This window comes from Dermacentor albipictus, chromosome 3 (genome assembly GCF_038994185.2).
Source record: "Dermacentor albipictus isolate Rhodes 1998 colony chromosome 3, USDA_Dalb.pri_finalv2, whole genome shotgun sequence".
Taxonomy (NCBI): Eukaryota; Metazoa; Arthropoda; class Arachnida; order Ixodida; family Ixodidae; genus Dermacentor; species Dermacentor albipictus.
In genome coordinates, this window is record NC_091823.1 from 147,350,136 (window position 1) to 147,369,921 (window position 19,786).

At 47.7% G+C, this 19,786-nt stretch overlaps 1 protein-coding gene and 1 long non-coding RNA gene across 3 annotated transcripts in view; one reads left to right on the forward strand and one right to left on the reverse strand.

The window, feature by feature from the left end:
• The window catches only part of LOC139057615 (fibrillin-2-like), a 184,455-nt gene that overhangs the window by 26,013 nt on the left and 138,656 nt on the right, over positions 1 to 19,786 (reverse strand). The gene's annotated exons all lie outside the window — the stretch shown is intronic.
• LOC139056967 (uncharacterized) lies at positions 1,761 to 4,482 on the forward strand. 2 transcript variants are annotated; one of them, XR_011512475.1, is made up of 4 exons: positions 1,761 to 1,819; positions 2,978 to 3,012; positions 3,962 to 4,036; positions 4,101 to 4,482. It is a non-coding gene; the product is annotated as an uncharacterized lncRNA (long non-coding RNA). The 2 variants fall into 2 exon arrangements; XR_011512474.1 differs by lacking the exons at positions 1,761 to 1,819; positions 2,978 to 3,012 and having other exon boundaries at positions 3,498 to 4,036.

Below are 19,786 nucleotides of genomic sequence, written 5' to 3' on the forward strand. Positions count from 1 at the left end.
ATCGCGTGGGGGCCATGTACGCCACGTCGGCAAAGAATGATTTGCCGTGATCCCTCAGCAGCTGCTCCGAGCTATTTGAGAAGAGGTAGGAAAATTGCTCCGGGAGGGCGGCTGACACAGCGGCTTCGGTGTTAAGTTTCCCAAATTCTCCTTCAATGCTAACCGTTGCGATCGGTAAACAGACACTCTCCTTCTCGGCCACTTGCCGTATCCTAACGCACTCTCCCGTAAAATCACTCGAGGAGACGAAAGACGGGTGAACAACGTCCATAGTTGCTGCAGAGTCCCGCAGTGCTCGGCACTTCTTGCCGTTTACCTTAATTTCCTGCACATAGGGCTCCAATAGACGTATGTTTTTGTGAGTTTCCTGTATCGTTGCAAAAGCAATTCTCTCTGGGCAGCTTGCAGCGATGTGCCCTTGCTTTTTGCAATTGTAGCAGGTTAACGGTCTCCGTTTTTCAAAAGAACGCGTCATTTCGTTTCGCTGTTTCGGACCATCGTCATCATTCTGAGATGCATTCTGTCCATCCCTTACAGTTTCTTTGGGAAGGGACTCGTCGTCCCGAAACTCGCGACGCGTGATTTCCTTCCGTTCGTCGGGCTTCCCGTAAAACCCATCTCTTCTATCTGCTTTTTCTATGCGCACTGCCTTGCTGTGCAAGCTGCGGCGGGTGTAATACTCTTCCGCTAACTCTGCTGCCTTGTTTAGCTTAACCTCCTTTAGCCTATCTTGCAGCCAGAGCCGGACATCCTCATCAATGCAACGGTAGAACTGCTCCAACGCTATGCATTCGACAATTTTGTCGCGGTCGTCGTAAACCTCTTCGCCCTTCAGCCATTCCACCAAGTCGGCTTTTAGACGAAACGCGAAGTCAACATTCGACTCCTTACCCTTTTTTGCATACCGGAACCTCTGCCGGAAAGCTTCGGGCGACAATTTGTACTTCCGCAGTAGCGCTTCCTTCACATCACTGTAGCTCTCAAACGCCTCTTTCGATAAGCAAGTTATTACGTCTGATGCCTCCCCAGGAAGCAACGCTAACAGATTCTGTGCCCAGAGGGATCGCTCAATGCTATTCCGTTCGCACACGTGCTCAAATTTCACGAGGTATTTGGCCATATCCTCTCCGACGACAAAGGGTGGAAGTTGATCGCGTATTCTTGGAACGTTAGAAGTGAGACTAGGCGCTGGCGAGCTATTTCGGGTCTCCAACTCTTTCATTTTAAGCTCGTGCTCACGAATCTCTCTCCTTTCCTCCTTTTCCTCCTCGCGACGTTGCTGTTCTCTCCTTTCCTCCTTTTCCTCCTCGCGACGTTGCTGTTCTCTCCTTTCCTGCTCGCAACGTTCCTTCTCCCTTTCCTCCCTTTCCCGACGTTCATTGATACCCGCCAAGGCCTCTGCCATAGAGTTAGTAGAACAACTCTAGAGGAAAAGCTGGGCCGGAAAAGTGGGAACCTCTAGGGCGCCGCCCTGTTGCTACTGGTCAATGTGGCCAGCGCAATTACTATTGAAAGAGCTGAGAACAAGTACAGGTCACCTTATGCTTTGTCACCTAAAAACGCATACCTGATGGCTTTATGAAGGTGGTACGTTAATATTAAGTTTACAGAAAGCGATCGCTAAGTCCGTGACTTATGTAAATCACGATGTACGCATTCATGCAATAAAGGATGACGCGAATTTCGGTTTCGAATCTGTTTTTTGGATGCGTAGTAGTTTCGTTTGACATGCGATCGCGCGTCGACATCGCACGCTATGACACACTCGTGCCTTATGTGCCACCGAAGCCCCGAAGTGGTCTGGCATATACCTTCACATGTAAGTAAACGAATTTATCTCCTTGTTGAGAATATCACGCGAGTAGGCAGCTCTTGTGGTACATCACAATCGTTCGAGAAGCGTCACAGTAGAGCATTTTTCTGCATGCGGAGCGGTGTTTTTATTTGCAGGTTTCCCTTCAGTAGGAAATTGCTGGACAGGCGGACCAGCGCACCGGAATTGCACTGGCGAAGCCACAAGCAACTCAAAGAATCTGTTTAATTGTTGCACTTTGAACAATCATGCTTAGAATACAAAGGCCACAGCAGAAAAACAGCCTGATGACCGAGTATTTCTGTGCCACGCAGTAATCAAGAGGCGAGTGCCTAATGCGGACGAAAAAGAGTGCATCGAGACTTAGAACGACAGAAAGCTGAGCTAGTTCGTAAGGATTCATTATGCAAAACAGAGGTGAGGCGTGCAGACAGGACACAAGAGTAGAGAAGTGGGCGGCGCGCGTGTTGTTTGCTTGTAAATACTCTACTCTTGTTTCCTGTCTGCACGCCTCACCTCCGTTTTGCATAACGAGTGCATCAAGCCACATATTAATAGCTTAGGCGTTCTATTAACTGTGCAATATTTTCAACACTTCCTTGCATGCCATTTCATGTGGCATATCTTTTCTGGTCACAAATTTGTGCAGCGAATCTATTTGCATGATCGACTCCGGGCCTGTGGGACCGTTCACTTGCACTTGATGCTGAGTCTTTTACATGTACCCATAAACTGCAGATATGCACATCAGATCCCTGGGAGCACTTTCAAAATTCAATTATTTTCGACAACAGGCACATATGCAATACTGACATAATCCGGAATACCACTAAGCAGCTGGGACACATTTTTGTTGACCGTACTCGCAGGTAAAATAAGTACATCATGTGGACAGCTCCAGCTCATTTTCCTTAAGTCAGTGTGTACAAGGGTTATGCAAAAATAATTTTTTTCTCGTGCACCGATTATTTTGCTTTATAAGCAAGAGAACCCACCATGTTAGTGTAACGTATCTTGTGCATCACACTAATATGTGCTTTCATTTATCAAGTGAGATGAGTTACTTTTATGGCTCATTCAGTCATATCACACTGCAAGCCGCATTCATCAATCTTCAATGGGATTTTGCAAATGTTTAATGAAACATGTTTCCCTTTTATGCAGATATGCAATGGCAAGCCCTTCCGTGTGTTCCAAAGGTAAAATTTAAGCTCTAAATTAAAGAAGACATTTCTAGTCAGAAACAAGCAAAAATAGTGAATGCAGAGTATCAGAAGCCCAAGGTACAGAAATTATGAGAAGTGTCGAATGATTTTAAGGAAAGAGTCGTATTTAAAAATGCAAGACCCTTTAGTGGAGGTCAAGCAAGTCAATATAGGTAGAATACTCTGCAAAATTATGCGAGTGAGGGGATGTCAAACAATGGGTCAGGAAATGCATTGTTTTTCTGCAAAACAAAAGCTGATTGCCATTACATAAGTCACTTTAGCATCATGATAAATTCAGAAATAAACCAAAAAACAAGACACGCAAAAATAAACAAAACATTTAATGATATTTCAGCAGAACTTTTTGTTGGGCTAGTTGGTGCATATTACTGAAGTACTATAGCGCCAAACAGACGACACAAGAAGAAGAGACACGGACATAAGCGCTCGTCCGTGTCTCTTCTTGTGTCGTCTGTTTGGCGCTATAGTACTTCAGCCATTTAATGATGCTCTCTCCACACTGGGATAAATAAAAACAAACACATCACATCTAATGTGGACATATCAGATGCCTTGTGAAACATAAAGGAACAATTCAGTTTCGAGCTATGGCACTTGCCGCATAGATGTGGGGGGGCCTTGCACCAATAGTGATAGTTACCACTGCATTTAGAAATTGAAAGCATTTGTGCAGACAAGGATGATTCTTTATATTTTTGGCTACCACTTCAAATGCCTCCACCAAGTGTTACAATGCTGCACGCAGCCATACTAAGGATCTCGCAACAACACCTGCAGGTAAAAAGCAGAAGCAGTCAAAGTGCTGGTGTGTTCTGGACACTATGTTTGAAAACTTTTAGGCAAGAAGAGTGCAAGAAGCAGACATAACTGCATTTATTTCCATAATTCCCCATTTAAATGGCCTTTTCTTTTTGCTTAGACAATGCCTACGCCTAGCCACAGCAGCTCCCTCATACAGACTCCGCAAACCAAGAGGCCGTGGAGGCAAATGCAGGTAAGAGGCAATAAGCAATAGCACTGGTATCGACATTCATCTAATTTCTTTTTATTTCGTTTAGGCAGCCAGCACACCTCGAACAGCCACCTTGACTGCGGGTGTGTCACCCTAGTCGCCAAGGAAACATTTGAGGGAAAGTGACAGGCAATGTGAACAGCCACTCCTCCATGTAAACAATACTCTTTCTCTCGGATGACTCCTACGCCTCACCACGCCAGCACACTTGTGCACAAAGATGCCGCAGAGGCACGTGCAGGTCAGAGGCAAGAAGCAGTGGCACTGGTGTCGACATTTACCCAATTTCTTTTTCTTACACTGAGGCAGCCAGCACACCTCGAACAGCCACCTCGACTGCGGGTGTGTTAGTTGATCCCTGTTGTACATATGCTCATAATAAACTTCAGTAAACTTGAACTTCATAATAAACTTGAAGGCAAATGGTACATTGATGCATTGTATTTTTGAACATTTATTGTACACATACAATATATGTTATACTTTGCAGTGCTACAGAGCGTATTTTGAAGCTTCCCCCTATATTTTGCACCTTTAATTACGTATGTGTTGTGTGGCCCTCAATGCAGTTCATGTTGTAGCAGCTGCTTTGTCTGTGTATCGCACATTGGCTTAAGCTCGTGATATCCACACACTTCTCTCACATATACAAAATAAAGTTCTATGTAGTCCTCAGTGTTACAACAAAAAATGAAAGTAAACAATCCGATCGTGGAATTATGTTTATTACAGTGATTCCTACGACAGTTACTGACAAGTTGACAACTTGAACTGGTCAATCGGTCCATAGCCTCCTCTATTTTTCAAAAATAAAGGAGGCTATGATCCGTCATGGCAAGGAATTGTATGTATACATAAAAAAAAGGGGGTATGTGTGTGTTTGTAGTGGGGGTATAGGATTAGGGCGGTACGAAAAAATGTACCAACATCGTCCTCTAGACCCATTCCGTTGAGGTACCGTAACAAAACGTATTATGCATAAAGTTCATACAACCAACTCTGATATTACTACAGACGCCAGGCGACGCGAGCTACATTTGTCATGATGCATTCGCGACTGCACCGGATGCCCTCCACATTATTCTCGTTAATCGTGCTCACTGCGCCGAGGCAAAAGAAAGACCATGGGCGCAGGTGCCTTTAAAGTATCTCGACCTTGCGAGGCACGGCTGCGCGTGCCAGGGAAGCTGTCCGGGCGAACACTCCCTGGCACACACCTGCCTCGGCGGCCCCAACCTACGTACCGTTCTGCTTCGAGCTTTGATCCCCCCACTGTCCCTCGGGTGCCCTGGAGTTCCTGCGCCGCCTGCTCTACTACCATCTCAGGTGCTCTCCTGAGACTTCCGTTTGTCGGTTACATGTGCCCTACAGCTGGATCATTACTTATAATAATAAAAAACCCGATCTATCGTCACGACGATAGATCGCGAAAGCGGCTTTTGCAACATACCGCGCCCGTGCGAAGATAATTACGGAACGCCAACGAGGAATCTGACCACAGCTTCGAGCTCGTAACGTCGTCGAGTGACACTCCTGCAACAGGCGTGGCCGCTGAAAACCGCATACCGCCAGAAGCTTGAACAGGATCATCCCTCGGTTGCATAACTGCCAGCTCTACGGCCAACATGGACCACACCTACACCATCCCGCAACATAGAATAAAGAACCGACTTATGAAGCCCAAACACACGGCTGCACGCACACATCACAACACTTCAAGCGAGACGCCATGCTGCTACGCTGCTACTGTTGCCGGATTAAAACTGACTACTGTCACCAAGTCTAGCAAGCGTCTCAGGAGCTGGCAACCTCGGCGCGTAGCAACATGGCGGCGCTCTTGAGGTTCCCGATTTTAATGCATGGGCCCTATGGGTAGCTTGTCCTCTAGAGTCAGTATAGTAACTCTATGGCCTCTGCGGCTTCCTCAGCCGTTACGTCCCCAGTCCTCATGACCTCAAGGATCGCATTCTTTCTTTTGGTTGAGCCCAACTCAATGCCCAACTCCTCACAAATTTCGAGAAGTTCCTTCACCTTGTACTTCTCCATCGTTCACACTGTCCTCCTGCTGTTTACCCTTTTTGAATATACCTGCCGTACGCTACTATAATGCTACTAGTAAGACATATGCAAGTATTTCACACACTGCCCTGTCTACCCCCTCAGCATCCCCTGGTTTTCAAAACACTCTTACTAGGCTTGAAACACACAAGGTTATCACAATGCAACACCAAATCCTTCCCTAAGCTACTATAACCTGTGTCAGAGAAAGTCTGGTGTTTGAGGTAAACTTCAGGCACTCACCGCGCCGAGGTAGCTGATGCCGGTCAATCCCGTAGCTGCCATCCAGTGTTACGACATTCAACCGCTGCCGCCAGTGTTACGAACTTCAACCGCTGCACCACGATAACGGCTTTGTGGTCCCGTAGCGCTCGTCACCCGTTTCGTGACAGAGCGTTGGAAGCGAAGACTCCGAGCCTGGCGTCGATGAGAATAACAAAAGGGACTTTATACATTATATACAGGTTATCATACAGGACATGAACGGATCGGCACTGGGGCCGAGAGCTCACACAAACGCGACTGTTCTCGCACGCCGGCGTCCGGCGAAAACGCGTGACACATCTCACCCCAGTCGGGAGCGACCCTCTCTCCAGGTGGGGTCGGCGGATCCTGTTTTCGAGCGGCGTGTTGCTGCTTTTATAATCCCCGAGGCCCATTGTCACTCAAACGGCCCAATACAAAGTCAGCACACGACGGTCGTCCGAGGGGTCCAACCAGCGACCGCGCTGGCCACTCGGTTCAAAGTTCGCGCGCGCGGTGACCTCCAGGCAAGGGAGGTGCGGCGCCGGGCCGTCGGGCACACGCGGACACGTCAAAACACGCTGCTCCGCCGAGGCTTCTCCCGCACGAAGGCGCAGCATCTTGACTTGTGAAGGGAGAATTATGGCGCTCGCAGGATAGATTCTGCATCTTGCAGATTCGGGATCCGGGCTTGTGGTAATGGCACAACATTGTATGTCGTCTACGTAGGCGGAATAAAAAAATAGCTGGTGGTAATGATGCACAAAGAGTGTTCATCTTAACGACAAAGAGCGTGCAACTGAGCACGCCACCCTGGAGTACCCCAGTTTCCTGTATGAACGTGAGCGACAGTGCATTACCTATTTTCACCCTTAATCTACGGTTGTCTAGGTAGTTTTCTGTAATGTTTAACATATTACCGCGGATGCCCAGCGCCGAAAGGTCGTGCAGGATTCCGTACCGCCAAGTTGTATCGCACGCCTTTTCCATATAAAGGAACATGGATAAGAAGGATTGTTTATGGACGAAGGCATCGCGAATGTTTGCTTCGATGCGCACGAGATGGTCGGCTGTAGATCGCCCTTCCCTGAAGCTACATTGAAATGGGTCAAGCGTTTAGGAAATATACGAGACGGCGATTGGGGGGACCATTTTCTCAAGGATCTTAGAAAGGCATCTCGTAAGCGCTATAGGACGGTAGCTGGTCAGCAATGATGCAGCTTTCATCATCATCATCATCATCATCATCGTGTTTTATGTCCACTGCAGGATGAAGGCCTTTCCCTGCGGTCTCCAATTACCCCTGTCCTGCATCAACCGATTCCACTAGCACCCGCGAATTTCCTAATTTCATATCTCCACCTAGTCTTCTGTCGTCCTCGATTGCTTTTCCCTTCTCACGCTGCCCATTCTGTAGCCCTAATGGTGCAATGGTTATCTAACCTGCGCATTACATGACCTGCCCAGCTGCGTTTTTTTCTCTTGATGTCAATCATAATATCGTCAATACCCGTTTGCTCTTTGATCAAAACCGCTCTCTTTCTGTCTCTTAACGTTATGCCTAGCAATCTTCGTTATATCGCTCTTTGCGCGGTCCTTAACTTGGTTAACTTCTTTGTCAGTCTCCATGTCTCGGCCCCCTATGTCAGCACTGGTAACATGCACTGATTGTACACCTTCCTTTTCAAGGATAATGGTAAGCTTCCAGTCAGGAGCTGGCAATGTCTGCCATATGCGAGCCAACGCATTTTTATTCTTCTGTGAATTTCCTCCTCATGATCAGGGTTCCCTGTGATTAATTGACCTAGGTAAACGTACTTCTTCACAGACTCTAGAGGCCGACTGGCGATCCTGAACTCTTGTTCCTTTGCCCGGCGATTTATCATGATGTTTGTCTTCTGCATAATAATCTTCAATCCCACTTTTACACCCGCTCTTTTAAAGTCCTCAATCATTTGTTGTAACTCGTCTCCACCGTTTCTGAATAGAACAATGTCATCGGCAAACCCAAGGTTGCTGAAATATTCGCCGGCGATCTTTACTTCTAAGCCTTCCCAGTTTAATAGCTTGAATACTTCTTCCAAGCACGCATTGAATAGCATAGAAGAGATTGTGTCTCCCGGTCTGACCCGTTTCTTTATAGGTATATTCCTGCTTTGCTTGTGTACCCGCCGTGGTTGCTCAGTGGCTATGGTGTTGGGCTGCTGAGCACGAGGTCGCGGGATCGAATCCCGGCCACGGCGGCCGCATTTCGATGGGGGCGAAATGCGAAAACACCCGTGTGCTTAGATTTAGGTGCACGTTAAAGAACCCCAGGTGGTCAAAATTTCCGGAGTCCTCCACTACGGCGTGCCTCATAATCAGAAAGTGGTTTTGGCACGTAAAACCCCAAATATTATTATTATTATTTGCTTGTGTAGAATTAAGGTAGCTGTAGAACCTCCGTAGATATTTTCCAGGGTATTTACGTAAGCGTTCTGTACTCCTTGAATATGTAATGCCGTTATGACTGTTGGTATCTCTACTGAATCAAATGCTTTTTCGTAATCCATGAAAGCCATATAGAGAGGCTTATTATACTCTGAGGATTTATCGATAACCAGATTAATGACATGGATGTAATCCATTGTAGAGTATCCCTTCCCGAAGCCAGCCTGTTCCCTTGGCTGAATAAAGTCCAGTGTTGCCCTTATTCTATAGTAGATTATTTTGGTAAATATTTTATATAATATTGAGAGTAAGCTAATGGGCGTCTCCCTTTTTGTGGATTAGTATAATGTTTGCATTCTTCCAGTTTTCTGGGACCCTTACAGACGATAGACACTTCGTATAAAGAGCCGCCAGTTTTCCAAGTATTAGGTCTCCTCTATCTTTGATAAAATCAACCGTTATTCCATCTAATCATGCCACTCTTCCTCGTTTCATGTCTTGCAAGGCCCTTCTGACTTCATCGCCAGTTATAGGAGGAGTTTCTTTGTGTGTGTGTGTGTGTGCGTGTGTGCGCGCGTGCGTGTGTGCGCGCGCGTGTGTGCGTGTGTGTGTGTGTGTGTGCGCGTGTGCGTGTGCGTGCGTGTGCGTGTGTGTGTGTGTGTGTGTGTGTGTGTGCGCGTGTGTGTGTGTGTGTGTGTGTGTGTGTGTCTGTGTGTGTGTGTGTGTGTGTAGGGACTTTTGAAGGAGAGGCAGGGAGAAGTGTAGTGCCGTAACTGTCTCTCAGAGGAGGACACCTCAACGGCACTGCACAGGGAAAGGGTAATGGGGAGAAAAAGATCAGGGAGAGAAGGAAAAGAAGGCGGAAAAAAATAACAAGAAGGGTGAAGAAGCAATGCGGGGCTTACAGCCGCGCTCTCAGCTGCGTGTCACAGCAAAAGTCAAGTAGGGCAGAAACACTTTCTTGACAATGGAAGGTTGGGCTCCCGGAAAGAGAAGTGCTCCCTCCGAGTCGCAGGGCAGTCCCACATGACGGTATGATGCAGATAGCGCAGTGCGCTATACATCGAAGGCCGGGCAGCGGAGCAGAAGGTGCTCAAGCGTCTCCTCCTCGCCGCAATCCAAGCACGCGGGGCTGCCTCTTCCATTTAGTCTCTGCATTCTGGCGGCCGTGTTGTAGCAGCCGATGCACAGCCGAAGGAGAGACGAGTGGTCCCAGCGGGAGAGACCCCCGCGGGCGAGGAGGCGAGGGGGCGTACCTGCAGCAACGCGCGGATGCGGATGCTGCGCGCGGAGGATGCGCAGTATCGCCGTCTTGGCCACGTCGAAACGGGTGACGGAGCTGGCGAGGGGGAAGCGAGTCGAGAGAGCTTGCTTCGCGAGGGCGTCGGCCGCCTCGTTCCCGGGCAGGCCGATGTGCGCGGAGACCCACTGCAATGCCAAATTGCAGTCCAGATTTACGAGATGGCGCAGTTTTGATCCCACGCGCTGCACAAGCGGAAGACTGGCATAGTCCTTCCTCAGCATGCACAGAGCCGCACGCGAGTCCAACAGTATCGCGCCAGACGAGACACCGTACTGCTGAAGAAGTAGGTCAGCCGCGAGGTCAATCGCCGCGAGTTCGACGACTGTCGACGAGGCAGGAAAACGAAGGCGGCACTGTCGAGACGCAGAAATGTCCGGTGCCATGCACGCGGCAGCGGCAGAACCGTCACTGGACACGGATCCGTCAGTGTGCTCTAGGAGTCGGTCGCGTAGATGTTCGAAGATCAATGCAGCCGTCTCCTGTTGCATGGCACACAGTGCTGTTTGTCGCTTGCTCTTGACGCCCGGGACGGTGATGTTTACGTCGAGGAGCGCGGAGGCGGGCGGCGAAGGCGGCAGGGGTAGGAGTTGAGGCAAAGAGGCGATGCGAGTGCTGAACTCGGTGGCACGCTGGCCCATGCCCGAGCCCTCGAGGGTGTGGAGGTGGCACACGATACGCTGACCCTGTGGCGACCGTTGCAGACGCTCGATGTGGTGAAGCGCTTGTTTCCGCGCGCGAACTGAGGGCGGCCAAGTTCCCGCTTCGGCGAGAGTTGCCCTCACTTGCGAGAAGCAGGGAAGCGCGTACTTTTGGCGAACTACGGTGCTCGTGCTCGAAGTCGACGGCCTTCCAGTTGGCGGCACTGGCGTTGGTGAGTGGTAGCGCGTTGAGCGCTCGCGACGTTGCGATCGAGTTGTGAACTCGGAGCGCAAGATGCAGTGTGCAGCCGCGGCCTCGGGAGTTTATCCTGTTCATTACTGTTTCTAATTGAAGTATCCCGAGTCCACTGGGTACAGTACAGGACAGTATAGAATTCTTCCGCTGATTTTACTATATATTCGAGTTTGCCGATGATATTACCCTGCTTATGTTTTAGTGCATACATCTTGGTTTGTCCTATGCAAAGTTTCTTTCTCACTGATTTCAGGCTGTGCTCATTTTTCACGGGTTCTTCAGTCTTTCTCACGGTAAAGTTTAGAATATCACTTATTTTCGCCTTGTTGATCAGTTTTGACAGTTCCGCGAAATCTTGTGTTGGGCACTTTCATTTTTAGTGGTTTCTTTGTTAGGTCCTTTGTTACTTGGGAGAGCTTGCCTACTGGTTGCCTTTGTGCCTTGCCTCCCACTTCAATTGCTGCCTCTGAAGCCGACCTAGTAACGGCTTCATTCATTAGCTCTATGTCATGATCTCTCTGTTCTAAGGCTGCATATGTGTTAGTAAGTACTAGCCTCAATTAGTTTGCTTTTACCCTTACTGCCTGTAGGTTAGCCTGCTTCTTCTTGACTAATTTTGCTCTTTCTCTCTTCAAATTGAGGTGAATCCTAGCGCTTGCTAACCTATGATCACTGCCCTTTACCTTAACTATCACTTCTACATTCTGCACTATGCTTGGATCAGCAGAACGTATGAAGTATACTTAGTTTCTTGTTTCACTATTAGGGCTTTTCCAGGTCCACTTTCTGTTGCTACGCTTTCTCAGAAAGGTGTTCATTATTCGAAGCTCATTCCTTTCTGCGAGTTCTACCAGCATCTCTCCTCTAGAGTTCCTAGAATCGACGCCGTGGTTGCCAATTGCTTGTTGACCAGCCTGCTTTTCCCCACTTTTGCATTGAAGTCGCCCATTACTACAGTATACTGAGTTTGCTCTTTTCTCATCGCTAATTCAGAATCTTCATGAAACTGATCTACTTCCTCGTCATCGTGACTGGATGTTGGACCGTGGGCTTGTACTACCTTTCTATACGTCTTATTAAGTTTAATTACGACTACAGCTACCCGTCTCATTAATGCTGTAGAATTCGTCAATGTTGCCCGCTATGTCTTGATGGATTAGGAATGCTACCCCGTATTGCTTCTTATCTAGGCGATCTCTATAGCAGAGGACATGCCCGTTATTCAGCAATGTATAAGCCTCACCAGTTCTACTTTCACTAAGGCCGATGATATACCAAACAATGTCTGATAGTTCCTCAAAACGTCCGCTAAGCTAGCCTCGCTCGAGAGGGGTTCGGGTGCTAAACGTCTTACCGCCGCCTTGGTCAGGCGCTCCGAAGCTGCTGGAGACTGAGGGCCATTGGGTAATTGAGTGAGCCATGTGGGAGGGGCCATGTGCTAAGATTCACTGGCTCCGAACAGGCCGCCATTGGAATATGAACCTGGCAACGTTTAATGCTAGAACGTTATCTAGTGAGGCGAGTCTAGCAGTGCTATTGGAGGAATTAGAGGGCAGTAAATGGGATATAATAGGGCTCAGTGAAGTTAGGAGGCCAAAAAAAGCAGATACAGTGCTAAAAAGCGGGCACGTCCTGTGCTACTGGGGCTTAGCGGAGAGAAGAGGACTAGGTGTCGGGTTCCTGATTAATAAGAATATAGCTGGTAACATACAGGAATTCTATGGCATTAACGAGAGGGTGGCAGGTCTTGTTGTGAAACTTAATAAGAGGTAGAAAATGAAGATCGTACAGGCTTACGCCCCTACACCCAGCCATGATGACCAGGAAGTCGAAAGCTTCTATGAAGACGTGGAATCGGCGATGGGTACAGAGTGAAAACAAAATACACTATACTGAGGGTCGAATTCAATGCCAAGGTAGGCAAGAAGCAGTCTGGAGACAAGGCAGTGGGGGAATATGGCATAGGCACTAGGAATAGCAGGGGAGAGTTATTAGTAGAGTTTGCGGAACAGAATAATATGCGGATACTGAATACCTTCTTCCGCAAGCGGGATAGACGAAAGTGGACGTGGAAGAGCCCGAACGGTGAAACTAGATATGAAATAGTCCTCATACTCTGCGCTAACCCTGGCATCATACAAGATGTGGATGTGCTCAGCAAGGTGCGCTCCAGTGACCATAGGATGGTGAGAACTCGAATTAGCCTAGACCTGAGGAGGGAGCGGAAGAAACTGGTACATAAGAAGCCAATCAATAAGTTAGAGGTAAGAGGGAAAATAGAGGAATTCCATATCAAGCTACAGAACAGGCATTCGGCTTTAACTCAGGAAGAGGACCTTAGTGTTGAAGCAAGGAACGACAGTCTTGTGGGCATCATTAAGGAGTGGGCAATAGAAGTCGGTGGTAACTCCGTTAGACGAAAGAGACGAAAGGAGACGAAAGATCTGATCAAGAAACGCCAATGTATGGAAGCCTCTAACCCTACAGCTAGAATAGAACTGGCAGAACTTTCGAAATTAATCAACAAGTGTAAGGCAGCTAACATAAGGAAGTATAATATGGTTAGAATTGAACATGCTCTCAGGAACGGAGGAAGCCTAAAAACAGTGAAGAAGAAACTAGGCATTGGCAAGAATCAGATGTATACGTTGAGAGACAAAGCCGGCAATATCATTACTAATATGGATGAGATAGTTCAAGTGGCTGAGGAATTCTATAGAGATTTATACAGTACCAGTGGCACCCACGACGATAATGTAAGAGAAAATAGTGTAGGAGAATTCTAAATCTCGAAGGTAACGCCGGAAGAAGTAAAGAAAGCCTTGGGAGATATGCAAAGGGGGAAGGCAGCTGGGGAGGATCAGGTAACAGCAGATTTGCTGAAGGATGGTGGACAGATTGTTCTAGAGAAACTGGCCACCCTGTATACGCAATGCCTCATGACCTCGAGCGTACCGGAATCTTGGAAGAACGCTAACATAATCCTAATTCATAAGAAAGGAGACGCCAAAGACTTGAAAATTATAGACCGATCAGCTTACTGTACGTTGCCTACAAAATATTTACTAAGGTAATCGCAAATAGAATAAGGAACACCTTAGACTTCTGTCAAGCAAATGACCAGGCAGGATTCCGTAAAGGCTACTCAACAATATATCATATTCACACTATCAATCACGTGATAGAGAAATGTGCGGAATATAACCAACCCTTATATATAGCTTTCATTGATTACGAGAAAGCGTTTGATTCTGTCGAAACCTCAGCAGTCATGAAAGCATTACGGAATCAGGGTGTAGACGAGCCGTATGTAAAAATACTGAAAGATATCTATAGCGGCTCCATAGCCACCGTAGTCCTCCATAGAGCAAGCAACAAAATCCCAATAAAGAAAGGCGTCAGACAGGGAGATACGATCGCTCCAATGCTATTCACAGCGTGTTTACAGGAGGTATTCAGAGACCTGGATTGGGAAGAATTTGGGATAAAAGTTAATGAAGAATTCCTTAGTAACTGGCGATTCGCTGTTGATATTTCCTTGCTTAGTAACTCAGGGGACCAATTGCAATGCATGCTCACTGACCTGGAGAGGCAAAGCAGAAGAGTGGGTCTAAAAATTAATCTGCAGAAAACTAAAGTAATGCTTAACAGTCTCGGTAGAGAACAGCAATTTACAATAGTCAGCGAGGTACTGGAAGTCGTAAGGGAATACACCTACTTAGGGAAGGTAGTGACGACGGATCCGGATCATGAGACGGAAATAATCAGAAGAATAAGAATCGGCTGGGGTGCGTTTGGCAGGCATTCTCAGATCATGAACAGCAGGTTGCCATTATTCCTCAAGAGAAAAGTATATAATAGCTGTGTCTTACCAGTACTCACCTATGGGGCAGAAACCTGGAGGCTTACAAAAAGAGTTCTACTCAAATTGAGGACGGCGCAACGAGCTATGGAAAGAAGAATGATAGGTGTAACGTTAAGGGATAAGAAAAGTGCAGATTGGGTGAGGGAACAAACAGGAGTTAATGACATCTTAGTTGAAATCAAGAAAAAGAAATGGGCATGGGCAGGACATGTAATGAGGAGGGAAGATAACCGATGGTGATTAAGGGTTACGGACTGTATCCCAAGGGAAGGGAAGCGTAGCAGGGGGCGGCTGAAAGTTAGGTGGGCGGATGAGATTAAGAAGTTTGCAGGGACGGCATGGCAGCAATCAGTACATGACCGGGGTAGTTGGAGAAGTATGGGAGAGGCCTTTGCCCTGCAGTGGGCGTAACCAGGATGATGATGATGATGATGATTATGATGATGATGATGATGATGTGGGAGGGGGTGGCCGAATGCTGTACCATATATCTTTACCGTGCTTTAAAACAGAGATCACAATAGCTTCTTTTCATTTAGATGGGAGGTACCCGGTAGGCCATATATCATTCAAAAGTGCGAGTAGTGGTATTTGGTTATCGCTTTCGAGATGTTTAAGCATGTGGTACATGATCCTGTCACGTCCAGATGCAGAGCTTTGACATGCAGCCAATGCGGCTGTGAACTCGGCAATGTTGAAAGGCAGGTTATAGGATTCGTTGTGTCTGCATTTGCGATTGATGGCCTCGCGTTATGATATTTGTTTGTGCTTTAGGGAATGCCTCGGAATAATGATTTGAGCTCGAAATGCGCTCAAAATTTTCCCGAAGCGCGTCAGCTTGATCTTCCAAGCTATTCCCTTCATCGTTTACTAGGGGCAACCGATGAATTTCTGGTCCCTTTAGCCTTCTAAGCCTGTCCCATACTTTAGCCTCTTTAGTATATATCATTGACGAAAGAAACCTCTGCAAGCTTGCCCTCTGCCTGTCGTCGCGTTCTTCTTCCCTGAGATTTAATCTGTTTAAATTATACAAAATTTTCGGCCGTAGGGCATTCACGTAGTTTGCCCCAAGCTTAATTTTGCCTCCTCCGTGCCTCTCTAGAATCACCCTTCCACCAGAGGATAATCCTTTTCAATCAAGAGCCACTTCTTTGAGGGATGAACTTTTCTGCTGCGTCACTGATAAAAGCGGTTAAATATGATACGGCATGATCTATGCTAAAGTCCCTGTGAAATCTGGTGCTAGGTTGGTGGATTCTTTCAAGAATTCCAATGAGGCTCGGCTCGTTTCCAGTGAGGAACAGGCGGAGTGGAGTCATGTTGTGTTACTAGGCTTAGAGTTAATGGGAAGTGATCACCTGCAAATGGATCTTTAATTACAAGCCACTGAAACTCAGGAAAGATAGAACCAGAGCCGATAGACAGGTCTATTGACGAGTATGAATTATGATGTGGATTATAGTACGTCGCTTCTCTCTTATTAAGGAGGCATGCACTGGAGGTTAAAGGAAATTTTCAATGAGTCGACCTCTCGCGTCGCATCGTGAGTCTCCCCACGTCGTGTTATGAGCGTTAAAATATCCCACGAGTATCTAAGGCCCGGGAATCTGATCAACGAGGTTATAAAAATGTTTTTCCGGGATGCTAGTTCGGCGCTATATAAATCGAATACACAGTTACTAATTTATTAAAAAGAATGGCCCGAACTGACACTGCCTCAAGGGGCGTGTTAAGGGCGACGGGTCGACAAGCGACAAATTTGAGGGCTACTATTGAAACACCGCCAGCGGCGGTAGCCTCGTCGCGGTCATTGCGGAAGATACAGTAATTACGAAGGAAATTAATTTTAGTAGGTTTCAGATGTGTCTCTTGAAGACACAGCAACTTTGGATTGTGTTTGTGTAGTAGTTCTGTAATGTCGTAGAGGTTATGAAGAAATTATCTGATACTCCATTGTAGTATCTGTGTCACCATTGTCATAAATCTGTTTGTTGCTGTGTGTTTAAGAGACTGAAATTAGTTCACCTGCCCTTTACAGGCACCGTGACGCTGGTTTTGTCTTTTTTTGAAGTTATCGAGAGAGGCTCGCCGCGCCTTAGGCGCTGGTGGCGCCGGTTGGCGCTGGTTGTTGTGTCCATTGCATCTTCCGAGCGCTGTGTTTGACGTGAAGGCCTCGGCACGTTCAACGAGACCTTTGAGGCCACCGGCCCAGAGGTCGATTGTCTCTTCTTCTGGGGTGGCGGAACAGCGCTAGCTGTAGCCGCTGGGGCGACAGATGACGTCACCGCCGGCTCACTGCATGTGGGCCAGACAGCCACCGGAAGCCGTTGTCTTGCTGCCCCCTGACGCGTCACATCGGCAAAAGTGTTCTTGGGCGGGCAGGATTACCGCCTGCGTGCCTCCCTGAAAGTTATGTTTTCCTTTACCTTTATCGTAACATTATTTTTCTTTTTGCCAAGATGGGCACGACTGCGAGTACACGGTGTGCTCCCCAACACAGTTTACATGTTGGAGAGCATTGTCGCAGGATTCAAAGGGGTGTTCATGGGCACTGCATTTCACACAGGTCTGATGGCCTCGGCAGCTCTGTGAACTGTGGCCGAAACTTTGGCATTTCAAACACCTGAGGAGATTGGGTACATATGGCCTAACATGGAGCCTAATGTACCCGATGCCGATTGACTCGGGCAGGACACTTGAACCAGACATGATTATTGCGTGCTTGGTTTGCATTTTGTTTCATACAGCCTCATCTTAATTCTTCTGGCATCGATCAAATTTGGTTCAACGAAGCCCTCCAGGAGTTCCGCTTCAGTTAGCTCAAACAGATCATCATCTGAAACTAAGCCATGGGTGGTATTCAAAGTACGGTGCGGAATGTTACGGTTGGCGAGTAACACCCCTGGTAAAAAGGATGCTCGAAAGACCTTGCTCAACGGAAACGGAGGATGGATTTATAATTCGCTGTGGTTATCTCGTGTGGCTGCCGGTCTGGCAGGCGCCCCGCAGGGATGACAGGCCACTTTGTGGGTGCGACCAAGGGCAGAACCCTTTGCGCAAACTGTCAAACTCTAAGGGAGAACGCTTTCCGCGAACCAACGTCGCCTATAAGAAAGGAGCAGCCACAAAGCACCAACGGGGACGTGCAAATTCACCTGGGAAAGTGGAAGTCGCCGCCAAGCCCCGTGGGACTCAGTATATGTCATGTGGCGTTGACATGAGCAAGATCCCGCCTACAGATTGAGTGGGCCTATTTAGGGGCCCCGCAATGTACCTTTTCACTTAATTTTTTCTCTTCTTATCCTTCACCAACCATTGAATAAACAGTGCAAGTTTCGCACTAGAAATGGTCTCGTCCTTGCCTGGTCGACATGGTCTACCGGATGCCTGCAGCACGCCGACAACGCCACGCTACCCAATATAGTAACGTCGGTCGAGCTTCCAGAAAAGTGTCGCAACAACTAGTGGGCAGTGACGGGATACGCTACCCTGGAGACCCCAACTTTGGACGACATCTAAGAGATCGTCTCCTCTTTGTCCAGGTGACAACGTTCGGAAGGAAGGTGTCAGGATTCATGACTGCATATGGTGAGTGCAGGGCGTTTTTTCACTAAGATATCACTTCGCTTTGCGTAGTTTTTCTGAAGTACAAAGCTGTGATTTTTCTTTAACCGTTGACGGAAGTTTTGAGCACGTCGAGGTTGTTATAGAGTGAAGAGTTAGCAGCACGAAGGGTGGCCATGAACTTCAAGGCACTAAAGAAGCCGGAATTGCTTAGCTTGGCCAGAGAGTTGGACCTCCAAATTGCCGAATCAAAGAGAAAGCCGGAGATCATTGAGGCGATCGTAGCGGGCGGGGCAGTCGACGATGAACTGAAGGAATGCCTAGAGAGCATTGCGGATAAGGAGGAAGAGCGTAAGCACTTAGAAGAAAATGAAGAGCGTAAGCGCCTAGAAGAAAAGGAAGAACGTAAGCGCCTAGAGGGAAAAGAAGAGCGCGTGCGGGCAGCACGCGACGCACTCCAAATGAAGCGCCTAGATATTAAGTTTCTGAAGGCTCAAAATACGGAAAGACTGCTAGAGGCACGAGAAAATGAGCGAAGAATGACAGACTTGATGGCACCCTACGCAGTAGGAGGGGACATAGGCATTCTTCTGGTGCAGTTTGAACGCGTGTCTGAGAAGGCTAAATTCGCGAGAAACACGTGGTCACAACGCTTGCTTACGTTGTTGCCACGTGAGGTAGCTGATATCATTGCCTGCATGGGGAAAGAAAAGGCAGAGGACTTCGATAAAGTCAAAGGGAGTCTGCTTAAAAAGTATAAGTTATCCGCAGAAGCACCGACCACGGCGTTTCTGGAAACGTGCGCTATTAAAATCATACCATCACCACCATCATACCACCCAAAATCATCATACCACCCGCAGTCAAATGCGTTAGATAAAGTCCACTCAGTCATGAAACGGCTTTTCCGAACCCGTTGTTATGAGCACAAAGCCGAATGGGAGGTTTGCTTGCCTGCAGCAATGTTCGCGCTTCGAACTGCACCACACGAGTCAACAGGTTTTTCACCTTCAGAGCTCGTTTACGGTCGCTCCCTTTGGTCCCCTTTTCGCACTGTTGGAGGAGCCTGGGACGGCCGGGCGGACGACCCTTCAGTTATAGCATACGTGGTGGATCTGTTGGACCGACTGCACACATTTCAAGAAGTAGCAGGACAGCAAATGCGTAAGGCACAAAACAATGCTAAGCATTACTATGACAGGATGGCTCGAACGCGACGCTTTGAAGTTGGGGAAAAGGTAACGATCCTTAAATCTTAATTGAAAAACAAACTACAGGTTCACTGGGAATGACCGGTTGACATAATTCAGAAATTATCTGAAACAAACTACGTAATCACGGTACCGGGAAAACGAAGGACGTGACAAGTGTACCA